The following is a 25,435-nucleotide window of genomic DNA, read 5'->3' as shown; positions in this document are numbered from 1 at the left end:
ATAGCTGCATGAAAAATGTGATGGAATTTAAAAAGAAATTATTGTCGGAAGGACCTACTCCGCATATAAAAAAGTCAGAACGACCTTCGATGGAATTAGAAGCAAGGGCAGACACATAAAGTGTGCAGCGCGAATTCCTGTGTTTAATGCGGAGGAGAGAGCGGATAGGTGGAAAGAATACATTAACGGCCTCTATGAGGGGAAGACTTGTCTGACGTTTTAGAAGAAGAAACACGAGTCGATATAGATGAGATAGGCGATTCGTATTAGAATTTGTCAGAGCTTTGGCAGACTTAAGGTAAAATAAAGCAGAAGAGATGGATAGCATTCGGTCAGAATTTCTAAAATCATTGGGGGACGTGGCAACAAAACGACTATTCACGTTGGTGTGTAGAATGTGTGAGTCTGGCGATATGCCATCTGACTTTTCGGACAAATATCATCCGCATTATCCAAGTTGCCAACAAGAATAAGATACAGATGAATGAAAAAGACAATTGAGGGTGTGTTAGATGACGATCAGTTTGGCGTTCGGAAAGGTAAAGGCACCATGAAGCAGTTCTGACGTTGCGGTTGATATTGGAAGCTAGAGTAAAGAAAAATCAGTAAATGGTATAGGATTTGTCGACTTGAAAAAAGCGTTCGACAGTTTCAAACGGTGCAATGTGTTCGAAATCCTGATGAAAATAGAGGTTCGCTATAGGGAGAAATGGGTAATGTACAACTTGTACAAGAACCGAGAGGAAACAATAAAAGTGAAAGATCAAGGGTGTAAGACGGCGACGCAGCCTTTCGTCCCTGCTGTTCAATCTATACATCGAAGAAGCAGTGATCGAAACAAATGAAATGTTCAAGAACGGAATTAAAATTCAAGGTGAAATGGTATCAGTGATAATAAGATTCGTTGATGACATTGCTATTCTGAGTGAAAGAGAAGATGAATTACATGATCTGCTGAATTGAATGAATGGTCTAATGAGTACAGAATACGGACTGAGAATAAATCTAAGAAAGACGAAAGTAATGAGAAGTAGCAGAAATGAGAACTACAAAAAGCTTAACATCAGGATTGACGGTCACGAAGCAGATGCAGTTAAGGAATTCCGGTACCCAGGCAGCAAAATAACCCTTGACGGACGGAGCAAGGAGGACATAAAAAGGCTGTTAGTGGAATGAAAAAAATTGAGTATATGTTAGATGACGATCAGTTTGGCTTTCGGACAGGCAAGGGGCTAGAGAGGCAGTTCTGTAGCTGCGGTTGATAAATGGTAGCAAGACTGAAGAAAAATCAAGACATTTCTTATTTTCTTCCTTTCTTGTCGTTTATGTCTGTTACGAAAGTAGTCAGAGCGGGGAGGAGAGGCTCATTAGCATAAACATTTCGTTTTAAATCAAAAGTGAAAATGTCTGTATTTTCATTTGTACATCAACATATACATCCATACTCCTCAAGCTACCTGACGGTGTGTGGTCGAGGGTTCTGTGAGTACCTCTATCGCTTCTCCCTTCTATTCCAGTCTCGTATTGTTCGTGGAAAGAAAGATTGTCGGTATGCCTCTGTGTGGGCTCTAATCTCTCTGATTTTATCCTCAAGGTCTCTTCGTGGGATATACGTAGGAGGGAGAAATATACTGCTTGACTCCTCGGTGAAGGTATGTTCTCTAAACTTCAACAAAAGCCCGTACCGAGCTACAGAACGTCTCTCTTGCAGAGTCTTCCACTGGAGTTTATCTATCATCTCCGTAACGCTTTCGCGATTACTAAATGATCCTGTAACGAAGAGCGCTGCTCTCCGTTGGATCTTCTCTCTCTCTTCTATCAACCCCATCTGGCACGGATCCCACACCGGTGAGCAATATTCAAGCAATGGGCGAACAAGTGTACTGTAACCTACTTCCTTTGTTTTCGGATTGCATTTCCTTCGAATGAATCTCAGTCTGGCATCTGCTTTACCGACGATTAATTTTATATGGTCATTCCATTTTAAATTACTGCTAATGCCTACTCCTAGATAATTTATAGAATTAATTGCTTCCAGTTGCTGACCTGCTATATTGTAGCTCAGCCATTCCCTGCACCATGCGTCAATTCGTTGCAGATCCTCCTGCATTTCAGTACAATTTTCCATTGTTACAACCTCTCGATATACTACAGCATCATCCGAAAAAAGCCTCAGTGAACTTCCGATGTTATCCACAAGGTCATTGAAGTATATTGTGAATAGCAACGGTCCTACGACACTCCCCTGCGGCACACCTGAAATCACTCTTACTTCGGAAGACTTCCCTCCATTGAGAAAGACATGCTTAAGGTCTTATAATTTTTCCTAAAATCTAGAAACAAAAGAGGAACGAATGCCAAGTGAACCGTTGGTCAGCTGGGCAGGCCAGACGAGCTGGAGCGTGGGGGTGAGGGGAGGGTGAGGGGGCCGCTAATTGTGGCCTGCCGTGCGGGCCCGGCCTGACTCACGGGTCGTTGACCGCTCGCCTTATCTCCGCACCCGCAGCGCACAGCGCGCCGGGTCCCGTAGTAACGCCCTCGCAGGGGCCCCGCTTGTGCGTTTGACCGCTACTCTCCCAGAGCCGTGATATTCATATGGAGCATACGGATTACTGCTGTCTACCTGCTCCTTGTTTACCCAATCTTGCAGCTGTCGAGCGTGTCAACACTGTCCGGCAACTGGGCGCTGATGACCGTGCAGTTGAGCGCCCCACAAACCATACATCACCATCATCATCATCAACTTGTCCGACAAGGTGTTCTGAAGAACTGGTCATGCTGGCTGTACCGTCGTGCTTACGCCCGAGAAACGCGGAGGGGAGGCGGTAACAGCGTACTTCTCCGTTCTCAATAGTGCTGTGATTGAGTGCAACCTGGACAGCTCGCTCAGCTTAGGCCACATTTCGGGAAATATTCCACATCTGTTGGTGCTACCTAGAAGAATACTTCTTTTCATTTTATCATTGTATCGTATCTTCGATATTGAAGTTGGGTTCGTTACTGTACAGTAAACTATTGTTAATAAAAGACAGATACAATTTATTAATGTACATAGCATTGCAATAATAAAATTAATAGTGGAAAATTGGCCAAGCGCGTGTAGGAGAGAGAGATAGAGAGAGAGAGAGAGAGAGAGAGAGAGTTCATCCATCCAGGGAATGGAAAACCTCATCGATTTTGCCTGTTTTTGCTACAGGCACAGGCAGGATAACGGTCCCAGGAGTTCCAGAACACCTCAAAATCCCCACAGTACTTTCTCAGAGTAGTCCAGACATACCAAAACAAGCTAGGAGGGGAGTACACGTTATATATGTGCATATAGAAGTTTTAATAAAATATTTTTATTTACTTGCTGAAATATGACTACACTTTATATTTGCGTGCATTAATATCTATTATGCTTTTGATGAATGATGAATGCATTGTATGTTTCAATGGCAAAAATATTTCTTTTGTGTTATATATAATTACAATTTACAATTTTCAGATTTCTTCTACCTTACTTGTGCTTTGAAACCTTGTTTCTTGCCAAACTCCATGTTTGTAAGTCAACGGAATATGCCCTATAGGGTTTGATCAGTGAGTTTGCGAGTATCAAAATATCTGAATATTTTGACTGCACTGACTTAGAAGCTTGAATTTTTTACAGCGCCAAGCGATCGTAGACCTTAGTGACAAAAATATGAGTTTGATACGCCAACCTGTTCACGAGTGAAAAAAGGGCCTTAACAGACGGACAGACAAACAGACAGACGGATAAAAAACTGACAAAAATGTTTGTTCGTGTTATATAATTACAATCAGCAACTTTAGGATTTTTCCTTTACCTCTATAGTAAAACCTGCATCTTGCCCATTTCATGATTCCAGATCAGCGGGACGTAACCTATAGATATTGGTGAGTGGGTTTACGAGTTTCAAAATATGTGCGATTAATGGCTGAATCTTTGGAATGAATTGACTTAGACACTTAAATCTATTGCACCGTCAAGGAATCATAGACTTTAGATCTGACATAGATTTGAATTTGATACTCCAGCCTGGTCAAAGGAAAAGGGCTCTTAACAGATAGACAGGCATGCGGATAAAAAAGTGATAAAAAAGTATTATATTGGTGTGATATAATAACAAATTCGCATTTTTCGGATTTTTCCTTTTACTTGCAGTATGAAACTGTACATCTTTGCAAATATCATGATTCTAAGTCCACGGGAGCTTTTGGTGATTGATATGTGACAAAAATGCTCGCATCTTTTGATTGCATTACCTTAGAGGCTTAAAATTTTGACACCGGCAAGGAACCATAGCCATCTGTTCCAGAGGAAAAAGGAGTCTTAACAGAGGTACACACAGACAGAGGAATAAAAATGACAAAAATATATTTTTTCATGTTATGTAATTACAAATTTTCAGTTTTCTGATTTTTTCCTTTCTTGTGCTACGAAACATTGCTTCTTGCCAAATTTCAGGATTCTAGGTCAACAGGAAGTGCACTACAGGATTTGATGAATGAGTTTTCGAGTATCGAAATACATGATACAAATGACCGAATCTGTTGATAAAATTGACTTAGAAGTTTAAAATTTTTACACTGCCAAAGGACCGTAGACCTTAATACGTAAACAAATCTGACCTCGATACGTCAATCCGTTCCTGAAAGAAATTTCCCAAACAGTGGCACAGACGAACAGCAAAGCGATCCTGTAAGGGTTCCGTTTTTACAGATTGAGGCACGGAACCTTAAAAATGGATTGTAGTTTCTTCTAGGGTGCAGATCTAAGTAAATTCAGGAACTAATCAGTAAATAAAAGTTTGCAATCATGATTCATTTAATTTTCCAATTTGGTCTCTTCCCGCGGTCTAGTGACGTCTGTTGGTACGACCGGTCTTGCCGCTGTAGCTCTATGTCACCGTCGCAAGTACACTCAGCGTACTCGGATTTATTTTGTTTATTATTCATTTTATTCCTAATCAATGTTCTTCTTTGATTCGTCTGAATGCTTTCTTGTTTTCAAACTGATTAATTGCTAGTAACTTTTTACCTGTGTTGTAGTATGTGAACTGGAAATGAAATGATAAGTTGCAATGCACGTGATAAATCATTATCGTATCGTCTGTAACCAGTAAGCAGCTAGAAACATCTTATTACTTTACATATGAGTTAATGTTAAATGATAAAGCGAAAAAAGTTTAAAAAGGATTAAAACTATATGTAAAATTTGTTGCGAATAGCTAAACATTCTCATTGTGAAACTGAATGAATATAAACCCTCTGATCAAAAGTATCTGGACACCCTTCAGTGATGCAAAACTGACCACTAGATATCATGAGAGGCGGACCCGCCAGTATGAAAAGGAGGTGATGAGTACTGTGTTGTCAATGGGCAGCATCAACAGCAGAGCGGATCAATCACGAGAGCTCAGTGACTTCGGACGTGGACCAGTCATTGGGCTTCACCTGACTAAAAAATCCATCAGGGACATTTCAGCCCTTCTAAAGCTGCCAAAGTAGACGATCAGTGACGTGACTGTGAAGTGGAAACCCGAAGGAACAGCCACACCCAAAGCAAGACAGACGCACCTCATACACTGACGGTTCGAATCCTGCCTCGGGCATGGATGTGTGTGATGTCCTTAGGTTAGTTAGGTTTAAGTAATTCTAAGTTCTAGGGGACTGATGACCTTAGAAGTTAAGTCCCATAGTGCTCAGAGCCATTTGAACCATACACTGACAAATACCGATCGTTGGCAACTACAGAGTTGTCGTAGGAAATCAGCTGAAGGAATCATTGATGAGTTCGAAAGTGATACTAGGAGTCCAGTTAGAAATGACTGTGCAAGGGCTGTTAAAAAGAATGGGGCAGAATGGCCGGTCTTCATCAGCCACACATTTCTGTAGTCAGTACTAAGCGACGCTTGAGGTGCTGTAAAAAGCGACGTAAATGGACAGTGGATAACTGCATTGGATAGTTTGGATCAGTCACGCCATACCCCGTGATAAACCGACGGAAGCGTTTGGGTTTCAAATGGTTCAAATGGCTCTGAGCACTATGGGACTTAACATCTAAGGTCACCAGTCCTCGAGAAATTAGAACTACTTACACATAACTAACCTAAGGACATCACACACATCCATGCCCGAGGCAGGATTCGAACCTGCGACCGTAGCGGTCGCGCGGTTCCAGACTGAAGCGCCTAGAACCGCTCGGCCACACCGGCCGCCGTTTGGGTTTCGGAAGGCCTGGAGTACGTTACCCGCCATTATATATTGTACCAACAGTGAAGTACCGAGGCGGTGGTTGTTGTGGTATGGGGAGTGGTTTTCGTAATTACAGTGTGGTCCACTTATTGTGCCTAAAAAACGCTGAAAGCGTAAGTATGTGAACCCATTGTACAGCATTGTGTATTTCGTTCAGATGACTGTTTGTATCAAGATATGGCAACCTGTCGTAAAGCAGCATATCTGAGAGAATGACTTGTGGACAATAACAGTACTGAAATCGATTAGCCTGCCAAGATTCCCGACCTGAATCTAGTGGAACACCTTTGGAATGAGATAGAACGGCGACTTCGCTCTGACCCCAGCGTCCAACATCACTGCCTTCTTTTGTTTTCGATCTTGAGAAACAATGGGCTGCTATTCCTCCATTGAGACAGTTCCCAGTACAGTTCACGCCATCATAAAGGCGAAGGGGTGACGCTTTCCATATTGATGTACAGTCTTGGCTGTCCAGGTTTTTTTGATTGGATAGTGTAGTCTACGTAATTTGCACTGCGTTTCAGGAAAAAAATCTAGTTTTTCACGAATCTCAGTCATATGACCTCATAACTCCTGAATTATGTGCCCTGCATTGATATTATTTTGCAGGTACATTCAGCGTACGAGGTGCGACAGTAAAGTAATGAGACTGATTCTCTTTGCAAGATGTGGTAACCCTGCAGGCTTGCGTAGGCGCAATATCTTTGACCTTGGTCTATAAGCTGCTTCTAGTCCAAGGGGCACATCGATGCAACTGCTCTGTCGTGAGTGGTGCTGTAATAAGTTAACACATGTTTGTGTCTCTCGTCACGGAAATGGTACCACATAATATTGCGCAACGGTATGTCATTTCTTTTTGCGTTAAATTGGGTGAAAACGCGACGACAACTTACAGTAAGCTCCAGAAGGCTTTTGGAGAGGAGGTTATGTCAAGAGCTCAAGTTTTTCATTGGCATAAAATGTTTAGTGAGGCAGAACGAATGTTGAAGATGAAGACCGCTGTGGACGACCATCAACCGCACGGACGGATGTCGACTTGGCCAGGGTGTGTGAACTCATACGATCTGATCGAAGTTTATCCGTGAAAATGATTGCAGAAGAACTGAACATCAATCGAGAAACGGTTCGTCTAATAATAACTGAAGATCTTGGTATGAGAAAGATTTGTGCAAAAATGGTCCCCAAAAATCTCACACGACAACAGCGAGAAACACGGAAAAATGTGGCAGCAGAGCAAAGGGAAATCAATCTAGATTTGTTGAGCCGTGTTATCACTGGTGATGAGAGTTGGTTTTTTTCAGTACGATCCAGAGACAAAACGCCAAAGTTCGCAATGTTGCTCAAAGGGATCACCCAGACCAACAAAAGCTCGTATGTCAAAGTCAAAAGTGAAGTGCATGCTTGTGTGCTTCTTTCATTCCAAGGGAATTGCTCATAAAGAGTCGCTGCCTCCAAGACAAACAGTTAACCAATATTACTACAAATAAATTTTAGAAAGACTTCGTAAAAGAGTTCTTCGTGTCCGTGCCAACATTGCTGATAATTGCATTCTGCATCACGATAATGCGCCATCCCATACTGCTCTGTCAGTACAGCAATCTTTAACCTCAAAAACAAATTTCAGTAGTACCACAGCCACCTTATTCACCAGATATCGCTCCGTGCGACTTTTTTCTATTTCCAAGAGTCAAAACGGCGGTCAAGGGACACTATTTTCAAACAACACAAGATGTCCAAAAAGGTGTGACGATGGTCTTCGAGGATATTACAGAAGATGAGTTCCAGAAATGTTACCATCAATGGCAGAAGCGCTGGAAAAAGTGTGTGCAATCAGAAGGGAACTACTTTGAGGGAGACAACACTAAACTTTACTAAAACGGTAAGCAAAATTTTTTTAACATCAGTCTCATTACTTTATTGTCGCACCTCGTATTCACTGAGGTGATAAATCTCATTGGATACCTCCTAACACAGTGTTGGTCCTCCGCGTCCTCGGCACGGCAGCTCGATGTGGCATGGATTCAATAAGTCACTGGAAGCCTTCTACAGAAATACTGAACCTTGCTGCATCTATAACCACCCACAACTGCGAAGGTGTTGCCGGTGCAGGACTTTGTGTACGAACTGACCTGTCGGTTATGTCCCAAAAATTTTCTTAAGTATATATGACGGTAGTATCTGTTCCCGAAAGAACAGTTACCGTCGATGACCATGCAGCTTTGCTAGAAATGAAATGATAATTAAATTGACACCCTAGCTGCAAGCAGGCGTTGATACACTTCATTGGGGACATGTTGAAAATGTGTGCCCCGACCGGGACTCGAACCCGGGATCTCCTGCTTACATGGCAGACGCTCTATCCATCTGAGCCACCGGCCTTTGACGTTCTTGTGCGAACGCACACGCTATGCCCGAACTCGTACGGGACTTGGTAGATTAATCTGCCACGAGTAATGAGTATGATGGGCAAACATCTATTAGGCGCACTACGAATGTAGTGTTGTGGACATGTTGGGAATGTGGATCTCACGGGGGGCGTGCAAGGGATAAGTCCCTGCAGACGCACTATCCTCTGTGCCCGCGGTGGCTCAGATGGAGCCGGCACGGTAGCTCAGCGTGTTCGGTCAGAGGGTTAGCTGCCCTCTGTAATAAAAAAAACTGAGTTAATAGATCACCAACGACTTAAAAGGGTGTCTTAGGACATCCGCTCCGATCAGATTCAACGAACAAAAACGAACAAAATGAGATAAAAAAAAAAAAGATGGATAGAGCGTCTGCCATGTAAGCAGGAGATCCCGGGTTCGAGTCCCGGTCGGGGCACACATTTTCAACATGTCCCCAATGAAGTGTATCAACGCCTGCTTGCAGCTAGGGTGTCAATTTAATTATCATTCCAAAAATTTTCGATGGGGTCATGTCGGGCGATCTGGGTGGCCAAACCATTCACTAGAATTGTCCACAGAGCTCTTCAAACCAATCGTGAACATGGCGCATTGTCATCTATAAAAAATATATAGTTGTCTGAGAACATGAAGCCCGTGAATGGCTGCAGATGGTCTCTAAGCCAGTGATCAGTTCATTCCATGTAAACACAGCCCACACCAGCTTGCACAGTGCCTTGTTGACGACTTGGCTCAATGGCTTGGTGGGGTTTACGCCACACTCGAACCCTATCGCCTACGCTTACCAACTGAAATCGGGTCTCGTCTGACCAGATCATGCTTTTCTAGTCGCCTAGGGTCCGACCGATATGGTCACGAGGAGAGGCGCTGAAGACGATGTCGTGCTGTTAGCAAAGGCACTCGCATCGGTCGTCTACTGCCATACCCCACACACGCCAAATTTCCCCGCACTGTGCTAACGGATACGTTCGTCGTACGTCCTACATTGATTTCGTGCAGTGTTGCTTGTCTGTTTGCAGTGACAACTCTAAGCAAACGCTGCTGCTCTCATTCGTTAACTAAAGACCGTCGGCCACTGCCTTGCCCGAAGGTAGAGATAATGCCTGAAATCTGGTATTCTCGGCACACTCCTGATACTGTGTCTCGAAGTATTGAATTCCCTAACGATTTCCGAAATGAACTGTGCTCCAGCTACTTTTCCGCGTTCAAAGTCTATTAAATCCCATCGTGCGGCCATGATGACGTCAAAAACCTTTTCACATGAATCACTCGAGTCACAAACGAAGCTCCGACAATGAACTGCTCTTTTATACGTTGTGTAACACGTTACACAATTAGCAGAAAAGAAATAATAGATTTAAACGTCCTGCCTGGTGCTGAAATACTGAAGTTTTACTGCATTAACAGCGAAAATGTAGTAAGCGATAATTTTTTTTCTTGGGCTGGTCAGCAGACAAAAGCCTCGTAAAGGTTTGTTAATTATTTTGGAAACTCCCTCTCAAAATTCTCAAATACTGGATGAATATAGTCAGGGTAAAATGGGGGCCCTGCCTCAAGAGATAGTTTCGAGATTGGATTAATTAACATAAATGGACTAACGAAAATTATTGAATTAATAAACGTTAAGATGGTGGTCTTAATGCTTCAGGTGCTCTACACGCTGTCTCCCCACTTCAGCACAGAGTTCAGAATGTTCATGCAACTGTCAGAAAAGTCCTTCTTTGGGAAGTTGTTCAACTCGCGCGTCACTTTGGCTGGAATGTCGGTTATGTCGCCAGAGCATTGAGCGTTCAAGTGAATTCCTGCATTGTGTCGTTTTGTGGTAGGTTCGTCAACTGCGACGATTTTTACCAGAAAAGAACCGTCCGCTTTTTGCAGTCAAGTCACGGAAGGCTTCCATGGGTCGTTATTTTTGGTTGGGAGTCAATATTTAGCTGGATATAGAGATGTTGCTCTATTTCGATTCGTGTCAGTACAATGTTGACATACCACGGTCGTAAGTCCACTACTTAACACTGGCTATTCACAACTGACTAGTATAATGCATGCATCTGTTGTTTACAGTCGTTAGTTCAAGCTCTCGCCGTGGTTACTGTGCTGACGTCTCTTATACGCCAGGCATTAATTCAGTCCCGGATTTTCTTTTATTATGTCAGCATTTTAAATTCGGTCAATAATCATGACTGTACTCAGTCAAGTTTAGTTATCTTTACGACCGTGTCTACGTTTCGCTTTGTCGAGTAGTGCGTGCACAGATTAATACTAAAGTTAGGTGTTACAGATAAGCCGTCATAACGCCGTTCCGGAAGAACAATGACGCAACTGCAAAATTCGACAAATCGACTTTATTGCTTCAGTCATCTCAGAAATAGGTAACGCATACCGTGAAATATCGTCAGAACTGATGTTATACATAGTACAGCTAGAGGGCAGTTGCGTCTTTGTGGATGTATCGATTGTTGTTACTTAGGTCGGGAAGAACGTCGTGATAATAATCAGTTGCGTTTTTTATTTTGGGGACCGTATTAACGTATCAGGCGAAACAACGAAGCAAGTGTTGAATGCTGCAGTTGACAAACATTTCAACTGAAATCGGAGGTGCGATTAAAACGTAAGTGTACACTGTGGCCGCTTTCGACGACCGGTTCTAGGCGCTTCAGTCCGGAACCGCGCTGCTGCTACGGTCGCAGGTTCGAACTGCCTCGGACATGGACGTGTGTGATGTCCTTAGGTTAGTTAGGTTTAAGTTGTTCTATGTCTAGGGGACTGATGACCTCAGATGTTAAATCCCACAGTGCTTAGAACCATTTTTGTACACTGTGTTACAGTTTTCCCAGTGTTTGGGTAACTTCTGCGTCATAATCGTTTTTAGCATCATTTTTGTCTCAACGTTTAAATAATCTTCCTGTCACAACTGCTCTTAACGTAATCCTGGTGTGAGTAAAATGGCTTGAATACATTTACGTCAACCTCATTTCTGTTGTACAGGGGCAAAAATGAGCGACCGAGCAAAGACGATTATGCACCTTGGACTTGAAGGGCTAACGAACGATAACAAAAGAGCAATAGCCATCACTACACACCGAGAAATAAAAAAAAAAAAACAAGTGAGCAAGCTGGAGCTTCAGGCATCGCCATCGAAACATACGCTCAACGTGACACAAACGACGGTAGCGACAAATGTGTATATGGTTGAAAGGGCAAGCGTGGCAAAATCAGTTGTGGAAAGAGTGCTAGTAACGTCCCCTTTGCCGTGCAGCAGTTCCGAAAGCAGTTCAGAGTTTTTTTCTCTGATTCAAGCGACTATTGTTAGCCATATAGCAGTGATGAATCGTCACATTCAAGTGAAATGTTACTCACCCGTACAGAAAAAGCTCTCATTAAAAACCTAAAAAAATGGGGAATGTTAGCAATTGGATCAGAGTAAAAGACAAAACGTTCAGAAGAAGTGGGAAAAGTTACATATCAACAACGGGGAAAACTGTCAAGGCTCGAAAAACTGGTGCTGAATGCATCCTCTCTTGTGCAAAGAAACTATTAGAAGACTACAGACGTCAGCTGTTCACGAAGTACTGGGCCGTTGGGTCGTTACAAAGGCAGCAAGATTTTCTGCATTCATGCGTTGAAATGCTCGCTCTCAAATATCTTCACATTACTTCCAGAGGACTTAGAAAGCCGAATAGCGCTTTCTGCTTGATAAAAGATGAGCAGAAGATTCATGTATGCAAAATGTTTCTGACAAGTAGCTTGGGAATAACAGAAAAGCAAAACAATACTGTTATCGAAGCGAAAATACCTGGGACTGGAAATAATTTGGATTTAAAACTTGCTTGTGCTACGAAAATGACCCTCTCCAGAAAACAATAATTTGGTTAACAGCAATGTCAGTCCTGAATATTACAAGGCTTTCTATGATTCTCATTCCGTATAAATGTAATTTGTTGCTTTTTATCACATTTGTTTATAAGTTCTTTCTTTCGCTCAGTGTATTTTTTTAATTTTTTTTAATAGAACAATGAAACTCTGTAAGAATGAAAAAAAAATAATGATTTAGCCACACACCTTTCATGGCTGTAATTATTATTTTGGTTAATAGTGTCAGAAGAAGAATTACATATATGTCAAAATGGTTGCAAGGGGTGAACAGGATGCTATTTAGCAGAAATAAGTTTTTTATTTTGTAGAGAGTACTTAATGTCGCAATCAGGCCGACTTTCAATTCCGTATATAATTTTATTGTTGTTTAATGAAGTTTTTAATCAATGTCCTTTGGTTTTCTGCGTATCCTGTAAACATTTCATTTTGACAGTCAATTTCCTTTCCAAACGGCGATAATATATTCCCTAAACGATACTTCGATAACATGTTTCTAAATACGTTACCGCGTCGTCGCGTAACAGGGAACTACAGTCAAACAAGTATCGAGCGAATGTTTTGTACTCCATAGGGAACACAATATAAGATCGCATGAGCTTCTCCACGTCCATAAAAAACAAACGAAATACCTTATAGCCATTCTAAAAACTGTTGGAAATCTTATTTAATTTCTGTGGATATCGAAACACGAAATTTAAATGAAACTAGCTGCAAAATATTTGATAGTATCGCCGCAGGCGAGAGAACCGCAGAAGTTTAAGATGATGACGAAGATACACGTATTTCGTGAAAGCGATGAACATACTTCTTAAAAGAACATTGCAAGATAGGTCATGTCCATTGCAAGATATGAACTTTTGTATTTGTTTACTTGTCGTCATGCAATTTTTTTAGGTCCATGTGTGGTAGACATTTGGTCACCGGGAATATCAGGTTTATTTTCCTATAGCAAGGGCGTCATCATCGTCGTACCCTATGTTGGGCCCCAAAGTCATATGTGCCCTTTCTATATGAATCAGGCTAAGTGCCTTAGTGCCGTGGGCGGAAACAGGAACTCTCTGCATTTTGCTGATGGGGCACGAAGAGTCATCCGAATCCACTGCATGATGTGCCGCGACGCTAGTATGATGCAGTCAGCGAGCATCTAAGCGCAATTCATGTGGTTCAGGTAACCACTTTACTCGTTGCACTAGAAGCGCAGATGCGACTTAGAGATCAAAAACCTCAGCAGAAGACTCATTTGTCATTAAACCTGGGAAGAATCATGAAGAGAGGGTGAACGACCTTTGTTGGGCATATTTATCATGATCATGTGTTCGCGTGGTACTGACCATTGTTATAGCACGCGAACTGCAATGGACACATGTCGTAACCGTGCGTGATACAGTGCGACTAAGTATAGCTGCATGCGTTTTCTTAGCAGTCTGACCTGAAACGACATTTGCTCTCGTTTTCGCCACAACCATGTAATTTCAGGTGAATTACTGTATCACGAAATCTACGCTACGAGAAACTCCGATGTACTTCCACAACACTTTTGGTACAGGAAGATTGTATAGTGCACAGTAAATTTATGTAGTCATTGTTAGGACGTTTAATTTACTTTCACAATAATTCCATTCACCAACTTTCGACATGAATAAATGGTTAACACACAATAGGAATACTGACAACCTTTGGCTTCTTCATAAAACTTTTTTTTACTTCAGTCACTTTTATTTACCAATATTTATTGGCATAACACTGCCATCATCAGGTGATTTACAGTGCCGGTACATCGATTTTTGGTTATAGAGTCCTCTCCAGTGTGATGAAACCTATTTGCTGCATGTCCCAGTGAGGCTGTGAACCGAAATTTGTCCATGTCCAGAAATAATAATTTATTTTATTGTGCCCCTTAAGTGTATTCAAGCACAACACTATCACTTCACGTATTTACCCACAGTTATTTACATCCCAAAGATCCGGAACTTCCAACATAAAATACATTTCAGTTGCTAATATAGTCCATACACTAAGAGTAGAGGCTTCTTGTGTAAACTTGTTTATATCATGGCACATCACATGATTATTAAGTATGTATTGGTCTGTTCAGCATTACTTCTTGTTATTAAGTTAACTGAACCTCTTTAATATTAATGAAACAAGCACTCCATATTGGAGAAATTTTTGAAGAAATTTACTTTATTACTTTTGAGTCTGTCGTTTAGCAATGTATTGTGCCATGGGTGAAAATTTCTAGTTCTTCATAAGAATCCGTTTCACGTTATTTTATGTCATTGACAAAGATCATCAGTGATATCTTGGAATGGGTGGAGAGTATCCTCAATCTGAGTAGCTATTGGTGACTTACCTTAATTATTTGTGTGGCAAGCAAGGGTGTGTTCATTAGATCTGTTTTGAAAGTCACTCCCAGTTTGGTCTTCATAGAGGGTACTATTTTGTAAATGTTTGCGTGTCTGTGTTTATTTCCCTGTATCTTTATGCTGTGTTGAGTGCGTGTCACAATTTTTAATGAGCTGTGAAAGCGATGATGTTGTTGTGTAGTCTGAAAATATTTGTGATTTTGTTCGAGAGTTTGCTTATGAATGGTACATAAACAATGGGTCGCTTTTCTATTTTCTTTATAACAGTTGGTTTATTATTTTCTTTTACGTATGAGTTTGTCAGTGTGCCGGAATAGTCATTTTGGTGCAACTATTTGTATAACCATGCTGAGGTCATCATGTTTCGCAAAGAGACCTCATCAAAAACCAAAGGAATCTATAATTAAAAAGTTATGTACAAGGAAGTGTGAAGCACATGATGACGGCAGCATGTTGGCGGAGAGCATCGTGGCTTATTTTATAAGTATTATAATACAATCACAAACCCCAACGAATGTATAAAATGTAAGCACACAACGTGTGTACAAGTACAGTTTGTGACTCAGGAGGGACGACATATGGAAGTTTGGGTCTAGACTTGAGTCGTGCACGCCGGCACAAATTTTCATTGTGGTCATTCCTTCACACAGTCGATGGTTGTTCATATTCGCAGCTGCGAAACATTTCACGAACTTGTGAAGTAGGTTTGTTCCTCAGGAATTTTCAGTTAGTTAGTTACGTTCATGTTCTGTACATCATCTGTAAGACATATTTCAACGATGTGGAACGAAGCATTTTACATTAATATTGCAAATTGATTTGTAAATGTGGGTACATGCTGCACACTTATAAGATTTTTTCAACTTTTTAATTTTCATTTACATTTATTCAATATACAGGCGTGAGTTAGTAATTCCTACCTACCACCTTTTATTCATTGCAATAACAGAAATTCCGTTGCGGAGTGGAAGGAATTGTCAAGTAGAAACACTTTCAGTTTGTTTTCAGATTTAGTTCTGCTGTCTGTCAGACATTTAATATCACTGACTACGTAATCAAAAATTTTAGTAATGGCATTATACGCCACTTTTTGTGCAAAAGACAACCTTAATGTGGAATAATGAATGCCTTTTTCGTTCAAGTATTGCAATAATGTAACAACACTTTTATCGACCCCCGTATTTGTTTGCATATTACATTTAGGAGCTTAGAATAGGAGTGAAATTTTTCAGTTATCTTCATTTCTGGTATTTTTGAGTGCTAACCAGACACAGTTTACAGTTTTAATAGCAGTGTAGTGTACAGTTTTGCTTTCTTTGATATGGATAAGGACTGTGACTGTAGTGTTCAGATGTGAGCTGAGTTCGTTCGTAGACAGCTCCAGGCGATGTTGACTTTGGTCACACAGCTTGATGCGTTAGCCAATGGACGTCACTGTGGGGGACCGCAAGTGATGATCCAGGGCACATACAGCACGTCCCATGTACCCTGACCAGCCTACTACTGTGGCCACCCTGGGTACTGACCACAATGAAGTTGACTTCTTACCCCCGATCCAGTAGGAGATCGCTCCAAGGAGAGGCAGATGGCAAAAGGCTTTCCAGGGCACAGATCCGAGGGTCACTCCAGTTCGTTCGACGAACAGGTTTGGAGCGCTTTCAGAATCTGAGATAGATGAAGTGGCACACCTTGTTCCAGAGGAAGCCTCTCGGTCCACAAGGTCAGGGCATTCACAGAAGGTGGATTTACCAGTAGTTGCTAGATCCACAGTTAAGGTGCGTTATCCAAGGTGAGACAGCGGCTTGCAACAGTGACAGGAACTCAAGATTTTAAACATGGCTGAAACAGCAACTGTTGAAATTCTTCACGGTAAATGATGACAGCCAAAACAGTTGCAGGATAAAGATTTATTAAAATTCTTGACCAAGGTTTCGGTATATATAAATATACCTTCATCAGAAGTAAAAAATCTAAAATTACATCCTGCAATGGAGATTAATAAAAACAATTGTGCCAAAGGCGTCGTCAATAGTTAAGACATCATCTCCATTTGTACAACGTGATCATGGACACAGGGTCAAAGCGAATACGGTTTAGCACCAGTACTTCGCCTATGAACTATCGTGAATTTTAATAAATCTTTATCCTGCAACTGTTTTGGCTGTCATCATTTACCGTGAAGTGACAGGAACTCCCACGACAAAAGGGGCTGCCTGCTTGCACATGCGCAGTTTGAGTTTGGGCTGCGACGCGCAGCTGGTGCAGACGCTGTCGCAGAATTCCACCAGTGACCAGTGCTGCGACGGGAGCCATGCGGCTGAGGTGTTCTACCCAGTGTTGTCGCATGATGTCTACGCAAAGAAAAATATAGTAAGAGTTTCACAAAACGTAATACTCTATGAGTTGGTCTCTCAGCATCAGTGTCTTCAGATTTAAATCATCATAAGAAGAAGGGCGCTTTGTTTCATCACAATCACAGTTGCAAAACTGCCACTTGGCCGTAAATTCCTTTGCTTATTCCAAAAGTTTTTCTGTTTGAGGAACTGGAAATAAATACGAGAAAGTTTGTAGACAAATGCGAACAGTGCTTCTTCCACAATTCTGCTGATGTATTCTGTAGAAATTCAGGAGGAAAATACTGGAGATGAGAAAGATTCTCCCGTTGCTAAAAATTCAAAACAAAGATAATTAAGCTAGTGCACTTTCATTTTTAATAAGTCTACACTCCATGGAGAAACATTAGGGACTCATCTCATAGAAATAGAAGAGAAATAATGCTTGGAGCAGGTGGCTTCGCGGAAGCGCTTTGGCCAGAGACAGGCATAGCGTGGAGGGTGAACAGACAGCAGCGGGCTTTAAACATGCAGGAGAGCGCCGTTGAGTGGCGGAAGTGTGCCGAAGCGTCAGCCGGTGAGTGACCCGTGGCCGGCAGCGCACACAGGCGCTGTCTGCCGAGTCACGCCCCACGTCACATCAACGTCACCCCGCCTGCACCTGCCCTTACCCAAAACTGTGTGACACGCAAGATGGATAGAAGGGTAAGGCATCTCGTTGTTCGAGTCAGACACGCGCTGCCCTAATCTTATATTACAGTGATTGACCTTTCCTTCGAATCCATTGTCTTGTAGCGGGTCCTGCAGTTCAACGAACTAATTGATCTGCTAGTCTAAACTTTAACGCGATATTGTGTGTATGCCTTACAGTACGTACGGGGGGGGGGGGGGGAGGGGAAAGGTGGAAACACGCGAGTTTTACTGTTACGTGTACTTGTTGGCTGGACTCCAACCATCGAGTTAAGGCAGCATGGAATGACGAGCCTGTATCTATCTTCCAAGCCCAGTTCGACTTGATACCCATCCAGGTTGGAGCCGCTACTGTTACCAGAGGAGGCATTTCCGTATACCACCTAGATATTTAATCACGTGGTTTTGCTACTATGCTTCTTGGACACAACAAGTAACATATCGACATTTACTTGCTTTCTTGGTGTTCAATATTAAAGAGCAGCACTGTATTAAGGTACGTTTACCGGCCACTATTTCCAGGAAGTATTTGCAGTAATACATTAATGGACCAGAAGTGTTTGTAAGGGTCCACACAATTATCACAAAATAGACCGCGAGCTACTGGAAATGATTGCAACTCTAAGTTTTTACATCAAACAAGGAATCAAGTTAGAAAGAACAAGAGAAAACTGACTTTATGGATGCATTCTTTTTTAAGTAATCGGAATGCTACCGAAAGTGTAGCTAATGGACTGATACTGGATACATACTAGTTCTAGCAGTTTACGAGAATGTCAGAACACGATTACGAATATGTCGTGGAAATAATTGGTCTAAGAACTGCTAAATCCGTTGCATATACACTGCTGGAAAAAAAATCAGTACACCTAGAAAGACGAGATCGATTTTCACCCGCTGGCGACGTATGCCCTCTGAGGACAAACAGATAGCATAGTTGTATAGCTACCAGAGCGCCATATGTGTGTACCCATTAATTGAGAATTCTCACAGCCAGAAGGCTCATTTTGGTGCAAACGTGTGAAGCAAGCACTCGTACTTCATACAGCCAAATGAGCGAGTTTAAGATAGGACAAACTGTGGCCTTCCGAGTGACGGAATCGACCTATCGGAAAACTGCCACACAAATTGGATGTGCTGCGTCAGATGTGAAATGTTGCTAGTATCAGTGGTTACGTGAACATTCCCGTAGACAAGGTTCTGGGCGTCCACGCAGAACAGACGCCCACCACGATATTCGTATTGTAAGGGCAGCCGTGGCAGGTCGTAAAGTTACTACAGCACAGATAAGAGGGCTTGTGAGTCCGGACGTGTCAGTACGAAAAAAGCAACACGTTACGGTGTAAGAAAGCCGCACGCATTCAAAACAGCTTCCAGTCATCTCGGAAAGGATAAATACAGGTCCAGTGCGGTTTTCAAAAGTATCTTATGCCATTCTTCCTGAAAAATAGTGCCAAGTTCGCGTAACGATGGTAGACGTAGGTATCAATCACGCACCCTTCTGTCCAAAGTAGGTAAGAAAGGCTTAATAATTCTGACATCTGGGCCGGTATGTCCACCTTTTGCACGGATGACAGCGGCGAAGCACGGAAGCAATGAAGCCCTGCCAGGTCGCTGCAGGGAGTTGGCACCACATCTGCACACACGTCACCTAATTCCTGTAACTTCCATGGAGTAAGGCGATGAGCTCTGAAACCACATCAGTCATATCCCAGATGTGTGCGACCGGGTTCAGATCTGGCGAGCTGAGGTGCCAGCACATCAAGTGGAACTCGCCACTCTGTTCCACGAACCACTCTATCAAACTACTGGCCTTGTGATGCGGTGCATTATCTTTTTGAAAAACGCCACTGCCGTCGGAAAACATGATCGCCATCAAGGAGTATACGTAGCTAGCAATCAGTGCGTCACACTCCTTGGCCGTCATGGCGCCTTGCACGAGCTCCTTCGGACCCACGGATCCCCACATGAACGTTCCCATAGTACGAGGTGCATTCAAGTTCTAAGGCCTCCGATTTTTTTTCTAATTAACTACTCACCTGAAATCGATGAAACTGGCGTTACTTCTCGACGTAATCGCCCTGCAGGCGTACACATTTTTCACAACGCTGACGCCATGATTCCATGGCAGCGGCGAAGGCTTCTTTGGGAGTCTGTTTTGACCACTGGAAAATCGCTGAGGCAATACATCTACATCTACATCTACATCCATACTCCGCAAGCCACCTGACGGTGTGTGGCGGAGGGTATCTTCAGTACCTCTATCGGTTCTCCCTTCTATTCCAGTCTCGTATTGTTCGTGGAAAGAAGGATTGTCGGTATGCCTCTGTGTGGGCTCTAATCTCTCTGATTTTATCCTCATGGTCTCTTCGCGAGATATACGTAGGAGGGAGCAATATACTGCTTGACTCTTCGGTGAAGGTATGTTCTCGAAACTTTGACAAAAGCCCGTAACGAGCTACTGAGCGTCTCTCCTGCAGAGTCTTCCACTGGAGTTTATCTATCATCTCCGTAACGCTTTCGCGATTACTAAATGATCCTGTAACGAAGCGCGCTGCTCTCCGTTGGATCTTCTCTATCTCTTCTATCAACCCTATCTGGTACGGATCCCACACTGCTGAGCAGTATTCAAGCAGCAATAGCAGCACGGCTGGTGAATGTGCGGCCACGGAGAGTGTCTTTCATTGTTGGAAAAAGCCAAAAGTCACTAGGAGCCAGGTCAGGTGAGTAGGGAGCATGAGGAATCACTTCAAAGTTGTTATCACGAAGAAAGTGTTGCGTAACGTTAGCTCGATGTGCGGGTGCGTTGTCTTGGTGAAACAGCACACGCGCAGCCCTTCCCGGACGTTTTTGTTGCAGTGCAGGAAGGAATTTGTTCTTCAAAACATTTTCGTAGGATGCACCTGTTACCGTAGTGCCCTTTGGAACGCAATGGGTAAGGATTACGCCCTCGCTGTCCCAGAACATGGACACCATCATTTTTTCAGCACTGGCGGTTACCCGAAATTTTTTTGGTGGCGGTGAATCTGTGTGCTTCCATTGAGCTGACTGGCGCTTTGTTTCTGGATTGAAAAATGGCATTCACGTCTCATCCATTGTCACAACCGACGAAAAGAAAGTCCCATTCATGCTGTCGTTGCGCGTCAACATTGCTTGGCAACATGCCACACAGGCAGCCATGTGGTCGTCCGTCAGCATTCGTGGCACCCACCTGGATGACACTTTTCGCATTTTCAGGTCGTCATGCAGGATTGTGTGCACAGAACCCACAGAAATGCCAATTCTGGAGGCGATCTGTTCAACAGTCATTCGGCGATCCCCCAAAACAATTCTCTCCACTTTCTCGATCATGTCGTCAGACCGGCTTGTGCGAGCCCGAGGTTGTTTCGGTTTGTTGTCACACAATGTTCTGCCTTCATTAAACTGTCGCACCCACGAACGCACTTTCGATACATCCATAACTCCATCACCACATGTCTCCTTCAACTGTCGATGAATTTCAATTGGTTTCACACCACGCAAATTCAGAAAACGAATTGCACGCTGTTCAAGTAAGGAAAACGTCGCCATTTTAAGTATTTAAAACAGTTCTCATTCTCGCCGCTGGCGGTAAAATTCCATCTGCCGTACGGTGCTGCCATCTCTGGGACGTATTGACAATGAACGTGGCCTCATTTTAAAACAATTCGCATGTTTCTGTCTCTTTCCAGTCCGGAGAAAAAAAATCGGAGGCCTTAGAACTTGAATGCACCTCGTATAACGGCGCCGCCGCCAGCTTGTCTGTGTTCCCCTGGAAGACATGGGATTCGCATACTCCCATCGGCATGATGAAGAAGCCATCGGGATTCATCAGACCATGCAATGCTCTGCCACTGCGCCAACGTCCAGTGCCGATGGTCACCCACCCATTTCAGTCGTAGTTGCCGATGTCGTGGTGTTAACATTGGCACATGCATGAGTCGTCTGCTGCGGAAACCCATCAGTAGGAGTGTTCGGCGCACCGTGTGTTTAGACACACTTGTACTCTGCTCAGCACTGAAGTCTGGTGTTAATTCCGCCACGGTGTTCAACGCCTATCCTAGTTTACCAGTCTGCCCAACCTACGACACGCGAGGGATGGCCGCCCAACTACACGAGATCTGAACGTACTTTCACACTGGTTTCGCCACATGTTGAAGACACTCACCACAGCACTCCTCGAACACCGGAAAAGTCGTTCAGTTTCCGAATTGCTCTTGCGGATCCTCTGGGCCATCGCAGTCTGTCCTCGGTCAAACTCATTCTACACACGGACAGCACGCTCACTGATACTACATACATCAAGCGTTGTCAAACTAGTGGTCATTCCTCGCCAATTGACGCTGCTATCACCTGTACTGGTTTAGATCGATTGTAGGTCGATGGTCATAGCGTTCTGGCCCATCAGTGTATGTTTTCATAGACTGTGCTGTACAGTAGATTTGTCTCTACGAGCGAGCCTCGGCGACCGCACTGTATCTAACATGGTGCGTCACCACGCCTATCCGCGTGTGTGTGTTAGGAACTGCCAGTGCTTTCGAAATTCCTTAGCCTTGTTGTTGTTCCAGTTTTTGTACTGGTAATGAGAAAATTAACTGTATTTATTTACAATATTTACACTATTTGCTGCAGTTTATCACAACAATACGGTCATACTTGATGCACGAAGATGCAGAATCGACCAAAATCACACATATAAGAAAGTAGGCTTCCGCGGCCGGTGTCATAGTGATTAAAATTCTTCTGGGTATTATACCGCGTCATTGCTAAAAACTAACAACAATAATAAACAAGATCGGATCCCACCAGATATCTGCGATCTGGTTCGCTTATGCCTGTCATCTACGTACTTCACCTGGCGGGGAAAATATTACGAACAGTTAGATGGAGTGGCAATGGGTTCCCCGCTCTTCCCTTTAGCTGCGGACATCTTCATCGAAGCCTTTGAGCAAACGGCCCTAGCTTCTGCTCCATTACGTCCCACTTTTTGGCTACGTTCTGTGGACGACACATTCGTTATCTGACCTCACGGTGAAGCGGAATTGGGAAACTTCCTCCAGCACTTAAACAGCCTGCACAAAAATATAAAGTTCACACATGAGACTGAAAACAATGGTACCTTGCCATGTCTGGATGTGGAAGTATACAGAGCTGCCGAAGGAAAACTGGGACACATAGTGTACCGGAAACCAACGCACACTAATCGGTACCTGCACGCGGAGAGCCACCACCACCCAGCTCAAAGGTATTCTGTTCTGCATACGTTAACTGCCTGACCCTACCGGATAAGCGATGAAAACAACATCAAAGAAGAATTAAAGTAGCTGCAACACACCTTTCGTGCCAACGGCTATGATGACAACATCATAAGAAAGGTAGCTAAAACCAAAGAGAGCAGAACACGAGAAGAAGGCAAAGAAGAGAAGCTTCCACTGGTAAACTTACCATATGTAAAAGGCGTCAGTGAACGGCTAGGCAACGTCCTCCGCCGACGCAGTCACAAGATCCACGAAATGATAGGTTCCACCAAGGATGTAGTCAACAGTCTTAGCACTGCAGGTGTTTACGAACTACGGTGTGAGTGTGGAGCTGCCTACATAGGAGAAACAGGGAGACCTGTCAGCTTACAAGTAGCAGAACACGAACGCTATGTACGATTACAACAACACAATAAATCGGCGATAGCGGAACACCACCGGGACTGTGGACAACCTATCAGCTTCCAGGAAGCCCGAGTACTGGCGAAAGAATCGTGGATGCGAGAACGCAAAATACGGGAGGCGATCGAAATTATTAAGCAGCCTGACAACATCAACAGAGAAGATGGCTACAAACTCCGGGCGTCCTGACTGCCGGCCATCCCAGACAACGGGCCGCGAGCGGTCGCGGGGCAGAAGTTACAGGGGACACGGACGTATCTGCACAAACAGCTGTGGAGCAACTATCAGTCCGCTTCCGCGCACACCAGGAGGAAAACTTGCCGACCTGAAGCCGAACGCTGATTGGCGGACAGCTACCAATCGTTGTCGACATGGACATCCACTAATAGCTTCTTTGCCGGCCTGGGTGGCCAAGCGGTTAAAGGCGCTACAGTCTGGAACCGTGCGGCCGCTATGGTCGCAGGTTAGAATCCTGCCTCGGGCATGGATGTGTGTGATGTCCTTAGGTTAGTTAGGTTTAAGTAGTTCTAAGTTCTAGGGGACTGATGACCTTAGAAGTTAAGTCCCATAGTACTCAGAGCCATTTGAACCATTTTTAATAGCCTCTTTCTTTCCATTTTCTCTTGCGTCATGACTAGCCAATCATATTAGAGGGCCAATTAAAAGTTTTGCAACAGTGACGTCAGACATCGATAGTCTGTAGTAAATAGCAGCACCTATCCCCATGCAAAATAAGTCGTGCCCTGCGGAAGGCCGTTGCAATTCGGCCGAAACGTCGATTTTAGTTTATTATTGTTGTTAGTTTTTAGCAATGACGCGGCATAATACCCAGAAGTATTTTAATCAAAAATCACACAGTATACATCGAAACGTTATCTGATGGATTTAGAGCGAGCTACTAAGCGAGGTTAAATTGCCCCAAAAGTGCTGGGATTGAACAGACGAGGAAGTCATATACTGTACATACTCACCCAAAAATACTTTTGCAAACTCTGGGGAAAGCTTCCTTAAACCAAAACAAGAAAAAAAGTGAGTCGTGGTGGCTCATTTCACGGTCGATAACTTCTAGCTGGCGTCTCACCAGTGGGCACGGGTTACTACCTTGTACGGTTATCGCTGCCCCGCCGTCTTAAGGCGGCCGTTGAGCCGGGGGCAGCAGCAGTGCTTGGAACGACGCACACGGGCTGTCGATCAGCACGAGATCTTCTCCGTGTCGTTGTTCGCTCTTCTTCGCCAGGGCTGGGAAGAAGTCAGAGGTCTGGTTCGCTTATGTTGTGCGCAACCTGTTGTTCAGCTCTGTGCACAGATTTTCCGCTCCGCGAGCTGTTTGAACAGATGTTCGCGTTTATGTTTCATTGAGTCGTCATGCACGCCTTGTTACTTGGCTCTGTGATTTTGTGAATAGTGTATTGCCCTGCCTGCTCTGTGCGATTTTGAAGTAACTTGTCTTAATCTGCTGGCCAGCGTTCACTCGCAGAAAAAAATTTGCCACGGTTAATGCTGTTATGCTTATGTAATGTACCCAGTTGTCATGCATACCTGTATCAAGGGCCTAAGGGGCTAAGAAAGCCGCACGCATTCAAAACAGCTTCCAATCATCTCGGAAAGGATAAATACAGGTCCAGTGTGGTTTTCAAAAGTATCTTATGCCATTCTTCCTGAAAAATAGTGCCAAGTTCGCGTAACGATGGTAGACGTAGGTATCAATCACGCACCCTTCTGTCCAAAGTAGGTACGAAAGGCTGAATAATTCTGACATCTGGGCCGGTATGTCCACCTTTTGCACGGATAATTATATGGTTTCATCTAATGTGTCTTTATTAATTCTTATG

The 25,435-nt window shown here is 43.5% G+C and overlaps 1 protein-coding gene and 1 non-coding gene across 2 annotated transcripts in view; both read right to left on the bottom strand.

Annotated features, from left to right (window-relative positions):
• LOC126161568 (kinesin-like protein KIF12) overlaps positions 1-25,435 on the bottom strand; it is a 605,396-nt gene that overhangs the window by 417,975 nt on the left and 161,986 nt on the right. The window lies entirely within an intron of this gene.
• On the bottom strand, positions 8,564-8,635 carry Trnat-ugu (transfer RNA threonine (anticodon UGU)). Its single transcript has one exon. It is a non-coding gene; the product is annotated as a tRNA-Thr (tRNA).

Source organism: Schistocerca cancellata, chromosome 1, assembly GCF_023864275.1.
Source record: "Schistocerca cancellata isolate TAMUIC-IGC-003103 chromosome 1, iqSchCanc2.1, whole genome shotgun sequence".
Taxonomy (NCBI): domain Eukaryota; kingdom Metazoa; phylum Arthropoda; class Insecta; order Orthoptera; family Acrididae; genus Schistocerca; species Schistocerca cancellata.
This window is presented reverse-complemented; position numbering and strand designations above follow the sequence as displayed.